General features: G+C 51.0%; 1 pseudogene; it reads right to left on the bottom strand.

Annotated features, from left to right (window-relative positions):
- Nucleotides 1–2,130: 2,130 nt before the first annotated feature.
- On the bottom strand, nucleotides 2,131–4,131 carry LOC107300132 (annotated as a pseudogene).
- Nucleotides 4,132–8,920: the final 4,789 nt, after the last annotated feature.

The following is an 8,920-nucleotide window of genomic DNA, read 5'->3' as shown; positions in this document are numbered from 1 at the left end:
TTTTTTTTTTTTTTTTTTTTTTTTTTTTTTTTTTTTTTTTTTTTTTTTTTTTTTTTTTTTTTTTTTTTTTTTTTTTTTTTTTTTTTTCCCTTCTTTCCTCCCTCCTTTTTTTTTTTTTTTTTTTTGGCGCTCCCTCACTGGAGATTTTTCAGGAGAGACTGGACCATCACCTGTCTTGAGACGGTATAGGTCAGTGGTGGCGAACCGATGGCACGGGTGCCAGAGGCGGCACTCAGAGCCCTCTCTTTGGGCATGCGCGCCGTCACCCCAGTCCTAGGCCTTCAGCTGGGTTTTATAAAACCTTTTCGCTTTAAGCCTCCGCCGACGTGTGCAAAAAAACAAAAAAAAAAAAGGTTCAATCAATCAGTCAATTTCAACTTCTCGCGGGAAAAAAAAAGATCTTGCAAAGTTGGAATTGATTGATTGAACTTTTTAGTCCCACCCAGTCTGCCGTTACCACCGCAGCCTCGCCCAGCCAATGGGCCACACCCACCCGGCACTCGACGCTGCATAAGTGGGTTTTGGGTTGCAGTTTGGGCACTCTAAAAGGGTTCTCCATCACTGGTATAGGTTCTCCTGCTCAAGCAGGGGGCTGGACTAGACGACCTCCAAGGTCCCTTCCAGCTCTCTTCCGTTCTAGAGGGCATGGCGGGAGGAGGGTGTGTGTGTGATGGAACGTAGTGGGGCAGCGATGGGAACGGGAAGGCAAAGTCGTATGGTTGGGAGGGGTTAGGGTTACTACAGGTTCCCGGACTAGATCCTACCAGCTTCGAGGACGTTGACGAATTAATCAAAGGGGGGAGGGCATCAGATAACGGGTGGAAAGACCCGCCTTGTCCCTGCTGCACACGAAGGTTCATCGTTCCCGGCATCCTGGGAAGGTTCCGGAACTCTTCTAAGGCTGGTGGGGCTGGTGGACAGTGACCTGGGCCTTGGGACCCCTCCCTCCCCTGCTGGCCCCATGCCAATCAACGCCGGAGAAATCGCAAGTCCCATCTGTCGCTGGGTGATGTTGGAATTCTGACCAGGTGATGGTAGGGGGTCTGCTATGAGCCGGCTCAAACCCCCCCACCTTGGCCCTTATTCCCGGGGCACACCTGCAGAGGGGATTCAGGGCCCACCTGGGTTGGGCAGCTCAAGAGAGAGAGAGCTGTGTGTTGGCCCCCAGAAGGGAATTTCTGATTCCTGGGGCCCTGGGTTTGGTTGGGCCTTGTCGCCAGCTTTGGGGGAGACCCCACATTCTGACTCAGCCCGTGAGTATCGTCGACTCATTCCGTGTCCCCCTCTGACAGGACGATTGGACAGCGTCCCCCTTCCCCTCGGCCTTTTGAGCCCATCAAGACATGGAGATGGTTAGGCTGAGTGGACCCACCTCGCCAGTCTTCCCGACTCCTCCCCCCCAACAAAGAAAGCCCCCACACAGCCTCTTTCATAAGCAAGGAGATTTAATAAGATCTTTGGTTGACACAGGGATGCTCTCCCTGCTGAGTCCTTGTTGCCCAATGGAAGGAAGGAAGGAAGGAAGGAAGGAAGGAAGGAAGGAAGGAAGGAAGGAAGGAAGGAAGGAAGGAAGGAAGGAAGGAAGGAAGGAAGGAAGGAAGGAAGGAATCTATCTATCAGGCAGCTGTTCGGAAAATAACAGTTCACCCCAGGAAAACAGGAAGGGGTGAGAAAGAACCTCAAGCCTTGATGCTCTTTGGCGCCAGTCGGCGCAAAGGGGAAACATTTTCAAGATTCTTCTGCTGTTGTTTATAAAGTCAAGCTCTGATATTCCTTGAGTTGGTGGTTTCCTGGCCTGGTGTACCTGAAAAGGACCGAGAGATGGGACGCCCGAAAGAGAGTGTCCTTCCTAAGGGTCCAGGATGGTGGAGAATTAATCTGTGGGGTTAATTGATACCGGGGGGAGGGGGGGCAGGATCTTCCCATTGAAGAAAGCCCTGTCATCCGAGGGGAGAAACCAGATTCTCGGGAGAAGGAATCGGCTCGGCATGACTCAGCCACGAACTTCTTTGGAGGTCTCCTAGCGAGGGCTGGATTAGAACTTAAAGGGGGGGAAATGCAAGGCTGTGGCCTTTGACAGGGCTGCCTCCTTCGAGCAGAGGATCGACCAGAGAGGCTTTTCGGTGTCCGTTAGAGCAGAGGACACCAGGAGAGGCCACGTATTTCTTTGAAGTTGTTTATGTCTGTCCTCAGCATGTCCTCCGTGTAGCAAGTCGCATCCCCGTTCATCTTCATCAGTTCGGCCACCTGAGCCTCCCGTTCTGCCCCTTTGGCCTTGTTGAAGGCCAGGCAGCGGTTCCCACAATAGGCTACGGGTTCCTGAAGCGAGACGTCTGCCTCAGATATGAATTCCTCCAGAGCAGTGGTTCTCAACCTTTTTAATGCCGCAACCCCCAACCAGTCGTACGTCGAGGGCTAAACCGGTTGTAAGTCGAGGACTAAACCGGTCGTAAGTCGAGGACTACCCAACCGGTCGTAAGTCGAGGACTTTCCCTGCCCAGGAGCACCACGCATGCATGGTTCCGCCCCCCTGCGCCGGCTGAGGCGTAGCTGGCAAGCGGCAGAGACGGAGCAGGCCGACCACCAGCTGGCCCAGCTCAAGGGAGGTAAGGCACCCACCGGAAAAGGGGAAAAAAATGGCAGACAGCCTTGCTTGACGACCCCTGTGAAATGGTCGATCGACCCCAAATGGGGTCGCGACCCATAGGTTGAGAACCGCTGCTCCAGAGTCTCATCTTCCAGATCATCCTTGCGGGTGAACAAAATGATCATATAATTCTTGCCTTTGTGACTGAAGATCTCTTTGATCAGCCGATTCTCCTCCTCCTGGGTGAAACAGCCAGGACGTATGACCCACAGAATAGCATGGGGACCTGGGGGGGCAACACTCTATACATTTCTTCACTTCTGCCACACTTTGGAACCCTGGAACCCTGTTGTTGAAAAAGGCTGGCATGTCGACCACCACAACCTTCCTGCCATTCCACCATGTCTCCTCCTTTTGGCAACTCAGAGTGATTGAGGTTAGTGACATAGCAGAGGTAAAGACGTTGCTTCCCAGGATTGTGTTTCCCGTCGCACTTTTCCCACTTCCGGCTTTGCCCACAAGGACGATCCTCTGCTCAGGCCCTGCAACCCAAAGGGGAGAAAAAACAAGATGGGGACCCGGTCAGCAGCATACGGCCATCGTACCCTGTTCCCACCACCCAGGACAGTCTCTCCCTCCGCCTGTTCTCTGTTCCTCGCCTTCCCTTTTGGTTCCTTCTCAAAGATAAACCTTGTGATTTCTCCTAAGTTCACTGTTTAATTTTACCTCAAGATGTTCCTGTGTTCCTGTCTTGTCTGCTCATGGATGAGGCGATCTGCACTGTGATTGGTTGCTGCAAGTGTGAAGGGGGCACCTCCCTTCCCGCCTTTTTTCTTCTCTGTCTTCTGCCCGCTGTTTAATTTTACCTCAGGATGTTCCTGTGTTCCTGTCTTGTCTGCTCATGCATGAGGCGATCTGCACTGTGATTGGTTGAAGCAAGTGTGAAGGGGGCNGAATGGCAGAACACCTGGGGAGGGGGGGATTCAATCCTGACCCCCCCTCACAGACCCCCCCCCAGGCTCGGCGAAGGGGCCAAAGAGGAGCTCCGTGAGAGGGAGGGGGGCTCCAGGAATCTCACTAATGGGGGGGCTAGAAAACGGCGAGGGGGGGGCGTCTCCCTTTCTTCCCGCCTTTTCTCTTCCGCCTTGTTCTGCCGGCTCTTTAATTTTACCTCAGGAGGTTCCCGCGCTCCTGGCTGCCTTTTCTGCTCATGCTGGAGGCTGTCTGCGCTGTGATTGGTTGCCTTAATTACAAAGGGGGCGTTCCTCTTTTTTCCCGCCTTTTTTCTCCCGTGTTCTGCTGCCTGCTCTTTAATTTACCTCAGGATATTTCTGTCTCCCTGACTCTGGTCTGCTCATGCAAGAGGCGATCTGCGCTGTGATTGGTTGCCGCAAGTATAAAGGGGGCGTTTCCCTTCCTCCCCCCGCCTTTTTTCTTTGTGTTGTGCATAATGTTTAATTTTACCTCAGGATCTTCCTGTGTCCCTGACTGTCTTGCGTTTTCTTCTCTTCTGGATGAAGACAAAGACTCTTGTAAGTTTGCATGTTACGCATATTTATATACATGTATAAAAGACAACAGGTTTGTGTCAGTGTCTCTGACTTCATCTTAATAATAATAAAGTTGGAGGTCATGTAGTCCAACCCCCTGCTCAGGCAGGAAACCCTATACCATTTCAGATAAATGGCTGTCCAGTTTCTTCATAATAATAATAATAAAGTTGGAAGGTACATTGGAGGTCCTCTAGTCCAACCCCCTGCCCAGGCAGGAAATCCTATACCATTGATGGCGAACCTTTTGGAGACCCGAGCGCCCAAACTGCAACCCAAAACCCACTTATGCATCATTGGGTGCCGAGTGGGTGTGGCCCATTGGCTGGGTGTGGCCATTTTGGTTGGTGTGGCCCATTGGGTGGGCGTGGCTGCAGTGGTAACGGCAGACTGGGTGGGACTAAAAAGTTCAATCAATCAATTCCAACTTTGCGAGATTTTTTTTTCGCCGCAAGAAGTTGAAATTGACTAATTGATTGAAACCTTTTTTTTTTTTTTTTGCACACGGCGGCGGAGGCCTAAAGCGAAAAGGTTTTATAAAACCCAGCTGAAGGCCTAGGACTGGGGTGACGGCATGCGTGCCCACAGAGAGGGCTCTGAGTGCCGCCTCTGGCACCCGTGCCATAGGTTCGCCACCACTGTCCTATACCATTTCAGACAAATGGCTGCCCAGTCTTTTCTTTAAAATGTCCAGTGTTGCAGCATTCACACCTTCTGGAGGCAGGTTGTTCCACTGGTTAATTGTTTTCACTGTCAGGAAATTTCTCCTTAGTTCTAGGTTGCTTCTCTCTGTTTAGTTTCCATCCATTGCTTCTTATCCTGCCTTCAGGAGCTTTAGAGAATAGCTTTTCTCCCTCTTCTTTGGGGCAACCCCTGAGATATTGGAAGACTGCTGTCATGTCCCCCCCGCCTCGTCCTTCTCTTCATTAAACTAGACATACCCAATTCCAGCAACCATTCCTTGTATGTTTTAGCCTCCAGTCCCCTGATCATCTTTGTTGCTCTTCTCTGCACTCTTTCTAGAGTAGGGGTGTCAAACTGCCGGCCCAAGGGCCGTTTTCATCATACCAAAGCCGTGCTCACCCCATTGCCCGCAATGCAAAAAGAGTCGAGATACGTTGTAACACATCACATGACGTGGTGAGTTTGACACCCGTGTTCTAGAGTCTCAACATATTTTTTATATCGTGGTGACCAAAACTGGATGCAGCATTCCAAGTGTGGCCTTAGCAAGGCTTTGTAAAGTGGTATTAACACTTCACGTGATCTTGATTCTATCCTCTGTTAATGCAGCCCAGCACTGTGTTGGCTTTTTTGGCAGCTGCAGCACACGGCTGGCTCCTATTTAAGTGATGGTCCACTAGGACTCCCAGATCTCTCTCACAATTGCTACTATTGAGCAAGGTACCACCTATACTATACCTGTGCACCTGTTTTTTCTTGCCCAAAATGTAGAACCTTACTTTTTTCACCATTGAATTTCATTTTGTTGGATAGCACCCAATGTTCAAGTCTGTCCAGATCCTCCTGTATCTTAAGCCTGTCTTCTGGAGTGTTGGATATTCCTGCCAGCTTGGTGTCGTCTGCACACTTGATGTGTTCCCCATCTATCCCCTCGTCCAAATCATTGATGAAGATGTTGAAGAGCACTGGGCCCAGAACAGAGCCCTGGGGCACCCCACTACAAACTTCCCTCCATGTACATGCGGTTCCATTGAGGACCACACGCTGAGTACGGCCGGTCAGCCAGCTACGAATCCGTCTGGTGGTGATGATGTCTAACCCACATTTTTCTATCTTATCAAGTAGTAGGTTGTAGTCTACTTTATCAAGCGTCTTACTGAAGTCCAAGTAAATTAGATCCACAGCATTCCTCTGATCCACCAATTTTGTCACCTGGTCAAAGAATGCAATAAGAATTGCATCTACGCAATTCCTTGACACATTTGAACCGTTTCACACTGAAGCGAGCGGAGGGTCTGGGGTTGCCCCTAGAGGTGGGCTTTGGGGCAGTTTGCAAAGGGGGGGGCTGGACATGGCCCCACTTGGAGCCTTTCCCCACGGTTGAGTCCTCCTGGTGCACCCCCTCCCCCGCTTCTCTGCCTGTGACCCCCTTCTCCCGATAGCACGTGTGCAGAACGGGACGGGCAGAGCGCCTGGCCGCAGAACGGGACGGCCCACCCTGGGACAACTCGCTGAGGGACAATTCAACAATGCAGTTGAACTACTTGAAATAATGTTTAAAATAATTTAAATTTTGGTCGTGTGCGTTTTATTTTGCCCTTCCTCTGGCATCCTTTCTTCAACGACGCTGTTCAACGATTTCTTCGCTATTAGTGCGGCGAGGTGGCTGGAGTCAGACGAGATGGCCGTGGTGAATTGACTGTGGGGAGTTGTCCTAGACCCCCCCCCCCCGGCTGAGTCCTTGGCGTGGCTGTCCCTTTCTGGCATCCTTCCGTAGATCAGAAGGTCTCCTGCCAAGGCCGGCCAGGCTGCAGCCCTCCGTCCACCCCCTTTAAGCCCTACTGGTGCCCTTATCCACTCTCCCACCCCCTGACACTCTGCCCTAAGTCACATTCAATAAAGGGGAGTGGTGATATAATCAAACAGTTAGGAATCCAGATCCCAAGCAGTCCCACCAGCCCTAGAAAAGCTCCGGAACCGCCAAACGTTGTAGGAACGGCGAACCTTCCGGTGAGCCCGTGCTGGATCCAGGTGCGAGTGACGCCTTCACAAGTTATGGGTGCTGCTCCATCACTGGAGGCTTTTAAGAAGAGACTGGACAGCCACTTGTCTGAAATAGTATAGAGGGTCTCCTGCCTGAGCAGAGGGGTTGGACTAGCAGACCTCCGAGGTCCCTCCCAGCTCGGTGATTCTATTAGGGTCTCTTGTTGAGCAGGGGTTGGACTAGCAGACCTCTGAGGTCCCTTCCAGCTCGGTGATTCTATTAGGGTTTCCTGCTTGAGCAGGGGGTTGGACTAGCAGACCTCCGAGGTCCCTCCCAGCTCGGTGATTCTGTTAGGGTCTCCTGCTTGAGCAGGGGGTTGGACTAGCAGACCTCCGAGGTCCCTCCCAGCTCTGTGATTCTATTAGGGTCTCTTGTTGAGCAGGGGTTGGACTAGCAGACCTCCGAGGTCCCTCCCAGCTCTGTCATTTTGTTAGGGTCTCCTGTTTGAGCAGGGGGTTGGACTAGCAGACCTCCGAGGTCCCTCCCAGCGCTGTGATTCTGTTAGGGTCTCCTGCCTGAGCAGGGGGTTGGACTAGCAGACCTCCGAGGTCCCTCCCAGCTCTGTGATTCCATAGAAAGGGGAGGGATAACAAACTGATTTGGAAGGACTCCGGAGCCCAAGGGACGTGTGAGTCTGGGTCCCAGGCAGTCCCACCAGCCTTAGAAGAGCTCCTGGACCCCCCTCCCCTCCCCCCCAAGGCTGGGAATGATGAACCTTCGTAAACAGGTGAGTCCATGCTGGATCCCAGGTACAAACACGGCCATAAAATGCAGCCGCACCTAGGACCTTGTCCAGGTTCAACCTGCAAGGGACAGGCGTGTCTCTCCACCTTTCATCTCTTGCCCGGTTTCACCTGTGATTGATCCTCAAACGTTACACCTGGTGATTTCTCCAAAGTTGATTGGCGTGTGGCCAGCAGGGGAGGGAGGGGGTCGTTGTCCAGTCTTTCCTTCCTTTCTCCTAATCTTTGCCCGTCTTCGCCTCGTGTGAGGGTTTTGCAAAAGCAGGTTTGCAACCTGCTTTATCTATGACTTTGCTTTGCTGTCCAGAGTTCATAAGTCCTCTGCCTTTTGTACAGGGGCATTCTGGTGGGTTGGGGGCTGCTTTATAAGCCCCGTTCTGCGCCCCCCCCCTCCGCCCATCCAGCACCAGGGAACATTGGCAGGGTGGCTGATTGTGAGTGTGACACCTCCACACTGAAACTCATTTTGTTGTTCAAGTTGGTCAAGATCTTTTGGGATCCTGTGTTTGTCTTCTGGGGTGTCGGCTACTCCTGCTAGTTTGGTGTCGTCTGCAAATGTGATGAGTTCCCCTTCTGTTCTCTCATCAAAGTCATTGATGAAGATGTTGAAGAGCACTGGGCCCAGAACAGAGCCCTGGGGCACCCCACTACACACTTCCCCCCCATGTAGATGCGGTTCCATTGAGGACCACTCGCTGAGTACGGCCGGTCAGCCAGCTACGGATCCATCTGGTGGTGATGCTGTCTAACCTGCATTTTTCTATCTTCTCAAGTAGTAGGTTGTGGTCTACTTTGTCAAATGCCTTACTGAAGTCCAAGTAAATTATATCCGCAGCATTTCTCTGGTCCACTAATTTTGTCACCTGGTCAAAGAATGCAATAAGATTAGTCTGGCATGATCTGTTTTTTGACAAACCCATGTTGGCTTTTGATAATGACTTTGTTTGCCTCTAGATGTTCGCTGATTCGTTGCTTGATTAGCTTTTCCAGAATCTTCCCAGGTATTGAGGTCAGGCTGATAGGTCTATACTTTCCTGGATCCATTTTTTTTTTCCTTTTTTGAAGATGGAAACTGCATCAGCTCTTTTCCAGTCCTCTGGTAGTTCCCCAGTGCTCCAATATAAGATAATATATCACATTTTTGGATAGAGAAACTATTAGTAGATGGTAGGTATGCAGTAAACATAATTTTTGATAGGGAAACTATTAGTAGATGGTGGGTATGCAGGGAGCATATATCGCATTTTTGATAGGGAAACTTTATTAGTAGATGGTGGATATGCAGGGAATGTAATATATCACATTTTTTAAT

The sequence above is a fragment of the Protobothrops mucrosquamatus genome, unplaced genomic scaffold (assembly GCF_001527695.2).
Source record: "Protobothrops mucrosquamatus isolate PMUCROS unplaced genomic scaffold, P.Mucros_1.0 scaffold6193, whole genome shotgun sequence".
In the NCBI taxonomy this organism is placed as follows: Eukaryota; Metazoa; Chordata; class Lepidosauria; order Squamata; family Viperidae; genus Protobothrops; species Protobothrops mucrosquamatus.
This window is presented reverse-complemented; position numbering and strand designations above follow the sequence as displayed.